The sequence below is a fragment of the Globicephala melas genome, chromosome 1 (assembly GCF_963455315.2).
Source record: "Globicephala melas chromosome 1, mGloMel1.2, whole genome shotgun sequence".
NCBI lineage: Eukaryota > Metazoa > Chordata > Mammalia > Artiodactyla > Delphinidae > Globicephala > Globicephala melas.
The window spans coordinates 116,924,254-116,936,897 of NC_083314.1; the positions used below are offsets into that span (position 1 = coordinate 116,924,254).

Below are 12,644 nucleotides of genomic sequence, written 5' to 3' on the forward strand. Positions count from 1 at the left end.
AATTTCCTGGAGCACTGTGCATAAATATACAATAAACAATATTCTTTATGTGTGTCTATATACATAGTTGCAAATCTATGTATGGAAATATGTACAATATTATTATTTTTTTGCAGTACGCGGGTCTCTCACTGCTGTGGCCTCTCCCGCTGCGGAGCACAGGTTCCGGACGCGCAGGCCCAGCGGCCACGGCCCACGGGCCCAGCCGCTCCGCGGCATGTGGGATCTTCCCGGACCGAGGCACGAACCCGTGTCCCCTGCATCGGCAGGCGGACTCTCAACCACTGCGCCACCAGGGGAGCCCTGTACAATATTTTTGAACTCTCTAAAGGTTCTTGTTTATAGTCGGCCAAGCCAACAATATTCACAAAATTAAGGCACAATTTTACTTACCAAAGATTGGAGGCTCTTGAAGTTTTATTACTAAAAGATAATTATCTCAGATGTGGATAGAGAAAAAAAATTTTTTTCACGGCTTTGCTTATAAGCATAGGTACACTTCCAACTCTTTTTCTACAGACGGGACTCAAGAATATGGCTCTTTGCAGAATTTCCCTTGAGGTCTAGGAAAGAGGCTTGCATTTTTACTTGAAAGCAGACTAACCTAATTCTAGTTTCTAGCATTCTGAGATGCAGGACTAAGAGGAAATAGAATTCATAACACACAACACAATTAAGTATATATTTAAAAAGGTGCATTTAAATGTACCAGTAGATAAATGCAACAGCAACAATAATAATAATAAAGCTAACATTTACTAAGTGTATGTTATGTACCAAGAAGTCCTGTTGTAAATACTTCTATGTATTAGTTCTTTTTCTTTCCCCACAGTGACCTTATGAGGTAGATGGTGGTATTAGCTCCATTTTACAGATAGGAAACTAAGACACAAAATTTCAGGTGAACTGCTGAAGTTCACACAGCTAATATGGGATAGAGTGGGATAGAATCTGAAGCAGTTGGGCTCTGTGATGATTGTTATTATACTATGTAATAGTGAGCACCAGATATGAGAACTTAGAGCTATTTGTTTTTCCTCTTGGTACTGCCCGTGTTTCCCCATGTTTTCCCAAACTGACATTCAGTTTCATCCACTTTGACCATGTTGGTTCTAGTTATGACAAATGGGCTAAGGAGAGGGATAATCAGCAACACCTATAAAGTACATAACAAAAACTAACAAATTATTTTGCATCCTTTTAGACATCATTAATATTCTTTGTATTTTAATGACCCCACTTCCACCCCTTAGAAATGAATGAAAATGCTTCCAGGCTACTAATAAAGGTTTAATTGGGGTAAAAGGGCTGCCCTAAGGGAGGAATAAGGAAGTACCCCTACCCCAGCTGCTGTGAGGGGTGGTCACTCACAGCTCACAGCTGCGCTCTTCTTCTGAGAAGAGAAGATGCTTTGCTTGGAATGTTCCCCCACCAGGGCAGCCAGCAGCCAATGGTTAACTGATACATAAGGAGAATAAAAGGTTGTGCTTCCAGCCCACCCTTGTTCCAAGGGTGGATTGAACTATGGTGCTCCAGAGCTTCCCTTGGGACAGGCTCTCATAGTTTTCAGCTGAACATACATCTTTGCTTAACTTCTTCCCTTGCCCTTTTCAGTCTCCTTACTTCTACTTCTTCTAAGAGCATTCCCTCAATAAATCACGTTTATAAGAATCTTCTTCTTAGGTTCTGTTTTTAGGAAACTCAGGCCAAGATGCATGGTCCTGGACGTGGTCCTAGGAAGCAGAGTCTAAGATGAGATTCTAGAGGTAGATGGCAATGAGGTCCCTGTGTCACTGGTGGTAGATATGGTATTGGTGTATTTCCAGCCCCTGGCATTCTGTAGCAGTGTGATCATTATGATCAGAGTTCAACAAAGGATGATCTGTGAGTCAAATCCAGCTCATTGCTTTTTGTAAATAAAATTTTATTGGAGCACGTTCATTTATGCATTATGAGACAGAGCTGAGTATTTGAGACAGACACCGCATGACCTGCAAAGCCTAAAATATTTACTCTTAGGTCCTCTCCAGTAAATGTTTGCCAACTCTAGGCTAAAATTTTCATCCATGGTGGTAAACTGGCTTGACATATTGGTAGGAGGCAATGCCATAGTTAGTGCAATGTCTCCAGCTTTGAGAGGTATGGAGAAATTGGAACAATAAGAACTATGGATTTGGGTGACTGTTACTAAGTATCATTGATGCATTGAAGAGAGAAAAAGAGATGCTCTATTAGTTACTACTTCTGTGTAACAAATGATCACAAATTTAGCATCTTAAAACAAGACACATTATCTCCCTATTTCTATGGGTCAGGAGTTCAGGGATGGCTTACTGGGTCCTCTGCTATAGGGTCTTTTAAAAGGCTGTAATCAAGATGTCATCCAGGGCTGGAGTCTCACCCAAAGGCTTGACTGGGAAAGTATCCACTTTCAAGTTCATGTGATTGTTAATAGGATTCAGTTCCTTGTGACCAGTTGGCTGCAGGCCATCCTCAGCTCCTTGCCACACAGGCCTCTCCAATATGGCAGACTAATTCATCCAAACTAGCAAGAGAGGGATTCTGCTATCAAGAATGAAGTGAAAACGTTATGTAGCTTAATCACAGAATGACATCCCATCACTTTTGCCATCTTCTGTTGGTTAAAAGCAAGTCAAAAGGCTGGCTCATACTCAAGAAAGTGGATGATACAATGGTATAAATGCTAGGAGGCAGGGCTTACTGGGAGCCTTCTAAGAGCCTATCTGCCACACAGGCTCAGATCTATTACTCAGCATTTAAAGCAAACTGTGGGAGTCAGAAAGACTCATTAGCAGCATTTAAAGAGACACTCATCTCTTTTAGCTAGAAGGCAAACAGATTTGAAGATCCGTCTCCCAGCATCATCGTAAAAGTGGCAGAACTTTAAAGAAGGCTAAATTCTCAGCCTAGGCAAGTCTCCTAGGCCAAAGTCAGGGCCCTGGAAGAAAAAGAGGAGGATCCTGAGGATAGGAATATAGATAGATAGGAATATCTGGGTAGCTGAGAACCTTAAATCTGTACCTTCTTCCCAACACTTTTGGCTTGCAACGGTGGCTAGTAAGCCCCTTCCCTCTTATGGAAAAGGAGAGCCTCCTTGAAAACTATAAAGAAGTCTCAGATGAGGCAGGTTCATTACAAGACAGTCCTCAGGATCTGTCTGCACTTTCCATTATGGGAGTCAGGCTGATAATTGTGCTGTATCTCAGCATATCCTAACTAGGAAAGTAATGGCCTTTCCAGAGAGGAGATGAGTTTATATACTAACGAGTGCCAGGTGTTGGCTGATACGTATGTCCAAAGAGTATGACTGGGAGTGGACCCTGAGGGTCCTGGACCAAGGTGGCAGAATGTAAAGCTCTATGAACTGTTTACCAATATGGGGTTACTCTGTCGTGACAGAATTTAACGCCCTAGCAAAGCCCTGGGTGATAGGTCTAACATAAGACTGGCATAGCTCTTGGTTGCTTGGAAAAGGTGATGGCCCACATGAAATGGAGTAGAGATCCCAGTCCTGTAGTAATGTAGTAAATGACTCACCCCGTGGTCATTTACCTACTCCTTGAATGTATAATTGATTGGACCTATTAGAAGTTGGTAGACTTCTATCATTGTTTTCTTGATTGGCTATCGTATTAGCAAAAGCCAAGTGGAAGTCCTTGAAACTGTCTCCTCTGCCAAGTTAGTACATCAAAATCAATGATCACATTCTGAGAAAAACTGCACAGAGTGGATGCACTCTCAGAGATTTAAAGGATGCAGGGGTGACGATCTCCATCATATCCCCATGTAAATTCACTAGTCTAGATGATACACAAACTAGATGAATCGACGTGGATGACAATGGACTACTGTCAGTTTAACCACGTTGTAGTCTGAATAGCGGCTGCTGTGCTGTATTCAATATATGCACTAGGCAAGTGACCTGGATACAAGGTGTTGGTTATTATTCCAGCAAACATGTTATTTTTAATACCCATTGAGAAGGAGGTTCAGAAGCAGTTTATATTCATATGGATGAACAACAGTGGTCATGTTCTTTTCTCAGTGTTATGTTAATTCTCCAGCTCAGGCAAAATACAGTCTGAAGGGACTGAGACTGTCTGGACATTCTGCAGAGCATCACACTTATATAGTCTATGAGTAACATCATGTTAATTGGACCAAGGAACTCACTTTATGGCAAAGGAAGTATGTCAGTGGGCACATGACCGTAGAGTTTACTGGTCCAACCACACTGACACAACTAAGGCACCAGCTTAGAGATGATAGTCTGTGAGGATGGGTACCATCTTTCAGGGCATTGTATTCACTCTCCACCACAGATACATGGTGCTCTGTCCCCAACAGGTAGAATACATGAGTTTAGGAATTAAGTGGTGGACATAAGACAGACTCCACTCACCATCACTTCCAGTGATCCATCCTTGTAACTTTAGGTTTTGTGAGTCTAGAGGTCCTAGGTCCAATGAAGGGAAACTTCCACCAGGGGAGATAGTAAGGGTCTCAGTAAACTTAAAAGCTATTGCCAGATTACTTTGGGCTCCTTGTGCCAGTAGACTAGCTGGCACAAAAAAAAATTACTCTATTGGTAGGGAAGTTGACCTTATTATTGATGAAGGGGCAGCAGTGATGCTACATATCAGAGGGAGGGAGCAGTGTGTTTGCCATTCAGGTGATCTTTGGGACATATTTTGGTATTACCATGGCTTGTTTAACTGTAATGGGCAAGTACAGCAACCACACCCTGATTAGGGCATGGTAACCCGGTGCTCAGACACCTTAGAGAGGTTAATTTCATTTACCCCTCCCCGCCCCCAGGCAATCTATTTAGACCTGCCGGAGTACTAGCTCATAAGGAGGAGCATCTAGAAGGATGCTGAAGGAAAGAGACGGTGACTATGTTATGGCCCAGGGACAAACCGCTGCAGGAGAAGCTGTAGTTTGTTCTGCTATCCTTTCTCTTATGCATTAGTCCAGAAAACACTATACTATACTAAAATACTATACTAACCAGAATCCTGAAGCAGCTGTGTCTGGAAAGAGAAAACTTAATGTAAGAAGCAAGTGGGTCTGAGCAGTGTAAGGGGTGGACTGCTGTGTTTCTCCCATCCACTGGTTGCTGTGAATGTTTGGCTGCTAACAGCTCATGGCTACACCCTTCTCAAAGATTTGCCCTCAGTTGAATAGCGCCAACTCAGCAGAAAATTTCTCTCCCTGGAAATAAGAGATGTTATTCCTATGGTACAATTAATGTTCAAGATTTCCCCAAGGCACCGGGCTAAGCTAAAGCTAGTTTTCATCCAAGACTACATCCTTCTTGGCTGTCTTCTTCTGCCTACTATGCTTTTCTTGCTCTCCTTCTCCTAAGAGCATTCCCTTAATAAATCATTTTCAGAAGAATTGCAATCCTGGGCCCTGCTTCCAGGAATTCCGATTTAAGATACCATTTTCTACTATTAACTATACTGGAAAAATCTTTTATCTACCCGTACCCCTCTGACCCCAACTTGATAGTATGCACATGAAAAGTTGCATAGATTGAGGTTTGCAATTAAAAAAAAAAAAGTCCTAAAATTTCTCCTCAATTTATTACTATGGCAAAGGCTCTCATTCATTTTCAGTTCTTAACTTTACTATAACTGATGACCATTATTGTATTCTTGTTATTCTCCAAACCTTCTTCTCTACTGATGTCAACTATCTTTTAAAACAATTCTGATCATGTTACTCCCCTGCTTTAAACATTTTGGTGACCTTCCACTGTTTCCTGGATGAAGTCTCAACTAATTAGCATAACATACAAGGCTTTGTTTATTGGCCTGCAATTTGGAACTGAATTCTAGAAGACTTTTCCCCTTACATACAGCCTGCACACCATGTGCTACAGCCAGACTCAACAACTTATTCCCTGAATAAGACATGCTCTGCTTTGAATCCACGCTATTCCTTCTGCCTGGGATTGCTCTTCCTCTATTTCGCTTGTAAATACCTGCTTATACTTTAAGACACAGCTTATTTATCAACTTTTCTGTGAAACTCTTATTGACCAACCCAGCACTTCTTTCCAAACTCCAGGAAGAATTAATAACTCCCTTCTCTGTGCTCTTCTACACCTGTGTTATGATGACTGTCATTTTTTTTTTTTTGGTAATTGTTTATTAACATGTCTTTCTCTCTCACACAAATTTGAATTTTTCAAGGGTCCTGAGATTTGTTTTTGTATCCATAATAATTATCACATGGCTTAGCATAGTATTCTTAAAAAATGTGTATATATATATATATATATATATATATATATATAAAAGTAAACATATATACACATTTTTAAAAAGAATACTATGCTAGGCCATGTGATAATTATTGTCATATGTATTTATATATATAATTGAGTGAAGAACTTGGCTTGTTCTTAGAGAGCCTCTCAGCCTGACATGTTGGCCTGTTCTATTCTAGTTCCTGCCTTCAATCCTTTTCCTCTTGTTGGAGACTTGGAAACGGAAGACAGTCTTTGGATAACTGTCTGCTCACCTAAATCAATTGACTGTCCACACCTTCATTCCATCATTGCATGAGTCTATATAACTTTACTTCCTATTCATCACACCAGTTCATGCTCCCTGTGATTTGTAACAAATAGGGGCAAAGAAATAAACGTCCAAGTGGCAATAGCAAGCCTGAAATTTAGCTAGGAGACCTAAATGCAAGCCTACATTCTGTCTCTCCTTGAAAGTGAAAGTAAGCCAGGGAGAACTGAGAGAGAACTGCTTTAAAAGTAGCCAGCTTGCACCTCCTTCATAACTACTCTGCATTGTAGTCACTCTGGAGGCCAGTTTAATTGGTCTCTGTTTCTGATTCATCTAGACATTCATATAAGCAGAAAGTAATGCTAAGTTTTCAGTTTTTCTAAAAAAAATATTTCTTTATATTTTTGAGAGGCTGGGTTGTGGATATAGCCTTAAGAATTTCAAATAAATATACTTTAAAAAATCCCCAGTATATTATTAGAACTTATATTAGATTTTGGAATAAATCTGAAGGTAAAAATGATAATAAAAGACTCTTCATTCTAGGAAACTCAGTGGTTAATGTGGCATAAAGCCTGGTTATGAGAATCTGACCTGATAATATTCATTCTTTTCCTCCAGTCACATTCTCGGCCTCAGATCCTCCAGCACCCTCTAACTTCAAAGGAAACTCTGCATGAAGAGGGAGGGCATACAATAGAAGAACTTGTCCGATTATCCCCCTCTGTTTGGAAATGAGTAAAGATTATAGACATGTTTTCTTCTTTCTGTGCTTTGGATATATAATGTCAATTACCTGAAGCGAAACCCCCTACCCAGGCTAATGCATAGATTTGGATTATACCCAAATTGCATAAAATTGGAAACAAGATATTAATAATAATCCATAATGGTGTGACATAATGGAATACATGTTTATTTTCATTGGCTTTAGCTGGTACCACAGAAAAAGTAAATTAGTTTAGCAATTTAAATTTTATATTTATTATACCCTGACCTTTCTTGCTCTTCCCTCACCACTTTATATTATGAATGAGGTAATTAAAAGGAGTCTACTTCTTCCCTGTTCTACTATAGCACGTTTACCCCTTTAAATGTGTTTGTGTGTTTGTGAATGTGTATGTGAGTGTGCACTGTTTATTTTAACCAATGTTTGAAAATAAAGTTGGAATGCTAAAGGCCAAAGGAATGAATTAGTCTGACTTGGTAATTAAAAGAACATACATGAAGTATTAACCAGGAACCACTGTTAGACTTTTCATTCTCCACCCAAAATGAAAAGGCAAGCATAATAATCCCACATCACCTCTGAAAATGATATCAGGAAATGTGTTCTCAGAGTCAGCTACTGGTCAAGACTTACATCAAGTTAAACAAAACAATGAAGGATCAGGGAATCTGGAAGGGCCAAAAGTTCAAACAGGAGACCTTTAGCCCTTCTGCCTGCAATGCATAATAATACCTCCTGTTTGTATGATAGGTGCTTACCATTCCCTGAAAGCAAAAGCATTTATGACTTACATGCTAAGGACTAAGTGCTCTGGTCCCACTCTTCCTGTTCAGGATTATTTTCTACAGAAGTTAATACAATTTGAACTACCAAGTGAAAATAACAACAACAAACAATAATCCCCAGTGGACCAATCTACTTAAAGCTGTGTCTTACCAAGCTTCCAGAGTATTTGGGATTGTCTAAACTACAAAAGAATTATGTCAACTATGGATGAATCTTAGCAAGGGTTGGCTTGCTCTTTTTTTCTTTTTTTTTTTGGCCGTGTTGTGCAGCTTATGGAATTTTAGTTCCCTGACCAGGGATTGAACCCAGGCCCACCGCAGTGAAAGTGCTGAGTCCTAACCACTGGCTCTCCAGGGAATTCCCTGGCTTGCTGTTTAAATGTCTTTAATGAAGACTCCATTTCCCTTGTGAGAGTCTGCATTAGCCAACCAAAGCTGATAGCAATAACAATAGCTGGAGATTTGACTTCAAAAATGCTTTGGTTTGTGCTGTTTCTGCACACAAATATAGAAGATTGTAGATAAATAACATGAACATAGTTTTGTTATTACTAAAAATAGTTTAGAAATATATAAAAATGTAAAAAAGGTTTTTATGAATTGAATGATGTAGTAAGCCCCTAGCTTTAGTGGTTTGTCACTTTTTACCCAGCTTTTAGGCATGACTTACCACTGCCTCAACAAAACAAAGCAAGAAACTTGAACGCAAACCTTTCAGCCAGGTAACTCCATAGTTTATAAGTGGCAATGAATGACATTTCCTCAGGAAAATCTTGGAAATGACCAATGTTGCACATTTTATTAACCTATGTTTAACCTGAAGCCTAGAGACTAGCTCCCCTCTCTTCCTGTCTTCAAAATTTCTGTTACCAACTGTACTATGTTGAAGTTTACATGACAGGCCATTTCAACACTTTTGTTTAGTTAGATGGAAGTGCATCATTTTTAAAGAAAAGCTCTATTGCCAAAAAATATAAACAGCTCTAACTTTGATTAATATAAATATTTAAAAAACAGAACATTCTGTTACAACTTACAAAAACAGTTCTGATGTAGCTGATGGGAAAGAAAAAGTGCTTTCATACATTAGACAAATCCAACAAAATGCAGCTGCAGAACAAAATTTTAAGTAAATATGAATTGTTTGTCTTTTCACAGGGCTACAGTATTTACTTAAATGGAGTTATTTTAGAACACTTTATGTTTCATTAGAAAAACAAAGTGGTTTTTTTTTCCGTTTTATTTCTAAAGTATTTAAATTTCAAAGTCCCCTAATTTAAAGACACCATTAAAATTATTCCTCCTGCTCAGTTTAGGGTTTGCTAATAAGCCACTGGACAAGAGATGTGCGAAATGAATAGATGAAGAAAAACGTTGACAGCAAAAGCGAGGCCTGAAGGGTGAAGTTAGTTTATTAGGCCCTGTTTGTCACAAATGGCCCTGCAGCACATATAAAAGCAAATCCCTCTACCTTAGAAGATTAATTCTGAAGGAGGCACTCTTGGGTCAAAGTATACATAAGCGTGTGCCTAATCTCAGAGAAATCAGGCTATTTTTTCACAGCAATTAAGCAGAGGTCTGGGGTTTCACCCACAGCGTATTTAAACACAGGATACAATTAAATCCCAAAGTATTAATATCTTTGCTCTGCAAAATTGCCCAGGAAATAGATTTTGTCCTCTTTCAAATGAAAAGCAAGGCAAATTAAGAGAATAACTTGATTCTTAGCTTAGTTGCTTGAAATGAGAGCGTCACATTTTCTTCCAGTTGCAAATGCCGTATGTACATAAAGACAGTTCTTACTTTACACTAGGGTAAGAGTTATACGCCTTCTGACTCCTTTAATCTAAATAAAGAATCTTAGAAGTTTGCATGAAAATGTATTGTTTTAAACTATAATTAAATTTATTTAGCTTATGTTAAAAATCAACTCCTTATAAAAATCGAAGAACTATTGTTTACCACAAATAAAATGTCACAACTGAGAAGCTTTGCAACATATGTAAAGAAGTTAATGTAAATCTTAAGCAAGTGTGTGCAGAGGGATTGCTTTCTGTAGAGATTTTTCTTGAAATTATTTTATTCATATAACCATCTCAAGTCAAAATCTAATCTTCTAGAGAAAATTACTGCTAGTTTAAAACACCGCTTCAAAAATGCTAAATATAAAAACAACAAACTAACTTTTATTTGTTGTGCATCAATTCCCTAAAGGCAAAATTTTCACACTAAAACTTATATTTAATGAACCACCACCTTTATTCAGATCTTCGGAGAAAACCTTTCTCTATTAAAAAAAAATCATATTACAAATTCTCTTTTGTTCACATATCAGATTAATATTCCATTTGACTGATAAACCAAATTCTGTTTGGCTTTTGGGGGGAAAAGCAGTGGAGGGAAGTTGGTCTTGGAATAAGAAAGGTTAGAAATAGTTTTTCACTTTCATAGCTGAATCAATAGTTATTTCATTCCTATAAGTGTTTCTAGAAAGATAGTTTTGGTATATGATCCAGTGAGAAATCTTATAACCTATGACACGTGGGCATGTTCTTAGAAATGAATAAAACTAAAAGAATGAAGCAAAGTAGAATGAATCAGATGTGGGATGGTATGCATGTGTATACTAACATATTTTCCTCCCTAAAGCTCAACTGTTGCTTTTAGGAGGAGCTGAATACTTAACCACACTATAAATGGTCTGGGCACCTTTTGATGTGTGCTGGGCTTACGTGAGAAGGCATGCAATCCGAATTTTACGAAGGATTGTTTTACTAGGACCAATGACTTTAATAGTACTTCTTGCTGACATCACTGGCAAATTGGTCTACTCTGTAACCTTTAAAAGTGCAGCATATTCCAAAATGAGTTACTTATTAAACAAATGTTCTTTTTTTGAGTGCAACTGACCTTTAAATGATTATTTCTCAGCAACTGCAACAAAGAGAATCTCACCTGTCACCTTTACACTTTTGATGCTACAGTGAGTAGATCCATAACCTTTTCACAACACTTAACATGCTGCACAACATGGAATTACAAACGCTAATGAATACTCTTTCTTTTAAGGGGAAGTCCTATTACTTTATTAAATTGTCGCAGTACACAGAAGCCATGGAAAAGTATAACAATAAATCGTTATTTTGATCAATCTGCAACCATTTTAGAAAATATACCTCCAAAGCACCAGAGAGTAATTTACTGCTAAGGACAGTTTCTCCTGAAGTTTTCTCCCCTCAGCTTCCAAGGGGTGTACGTGTGTGTGTGTGTGTGTGTGTGGGGGCATCACTTAAACAACTGTATTTGATTAGAAAAACATTGTCTTTAGGTTCAGGCACTCATACAATATTTGTAGGCAATTTGAATTAAACCTACATGCAACTAGCACGCTACCCCTTTTCACTAACTGGAAGGAAGGCTTTTGATACTCCAGAAGTATTGATGGAATATGTACATATATCCTGTCATGTTAGAGACTCTAAGATTCTGCTTTCCTCAGAAATAGACACATTTGTAAAGATGTAATGGGTATAATCAAGTCATGGTTTTCTTTAACTGAAGATGGTAATTATAAATTTATTCTTCAGGAATCAAATCAAATCTCCACAAATCTGCAAGAGCTAATGTTCTCTGGGATCTCTTTATTAGTGCAAGGAGATCCATGTTACAAGTCCCAATGACCTTTTCTTGAGCAGATAAACTATTTACACCTTAAGAGAGCTGCTGAATCTGATGAAGGTTTCATTAGTTAAATATTTTCCCTTTTACAGAAAAGCAATATTCCAATTTTGAAAATTTTCAAGAAAAATTTCTTGATCTGAAGGATTCAAGCACTGGAGCAAGGTAGTATGTTCATAGTTACATATGTTTTACTGTAACAATAAGATACAGGTACTGCTCATGTTTGAGAATAAACTTTTTTCTTGCCAATTTGACCTTATTTGTAAAATACTGTTTTGGAAAAGTGTTGAACTCTTAATGTTGTAAAATATCAACTCTCCACAGAATAAAAAGGCATTTTTCACTTGTTCTCTCTTTCCTCTATTCCCACATCTCTTATAAAGTGAACATATTAGAATGAATTACAGAGAAATCTGAGAAATTTTTCCTAAAAATTTTTCCTAAACAATGAAAAATAGCTGTTTCGAAATAATGTTCACTTACTGTTTTCTTTTCGGCTCTGACTTGGTAATATTTTGTAAAGCATGAGAGGCAGCCACAAGCCTTCACCAGAGAAACCAAAATTAATGTCCTTTGGAAATATTGGACTCTAAAAGAAAAGAATAGCAGAGATATGACTGATTTGGCTTCCTTTAGTTTAATTTACACAAAGGTAAATCAGCTATTTTATTGGCATGTAATCACAAAGAAAAATACACAGACTTAAGACTAAACTGACCCATTGTCAAGACTTCCAGGGTCTTATTCATTAACTATGGTGGCTGCCCACAAACAACAGAAGAAAATCAACAATGCTAGATAAAATAATTACCAAGGGCTTCTATGTCTGTAAACTATTTAAATTCTTGAAATTGAATATTTATGATGAGTGATGCTCCTTTAATGTATACCATATTTCTG

At 37.9% G+C, this 12,644-nt stretch overlaps 1 protein-coding gene across 1 annotated transcript in view; it reads right to left on the minus strand.

Annotated features, from left to right (window-relative positions):
* Positions 1–12,318, minus strand: part of ADGRL2 (adhesion G protein-coupled receptor L2) — a 369,284-nt gene extending 356,966 nt beyond the window's left edge. Inside the window, exon 1 of the mRNA XM_060303575.2 lies at positions 12,228–12,318. The gene's annotated coding sequence lies outside the window, so the exon portion shown is untranslated. The remainder of the gene's footprint in view (positions 1–12,227) is intronic.
* Positions 12,319–12,644: the final 326 nt, after the last annotated feature.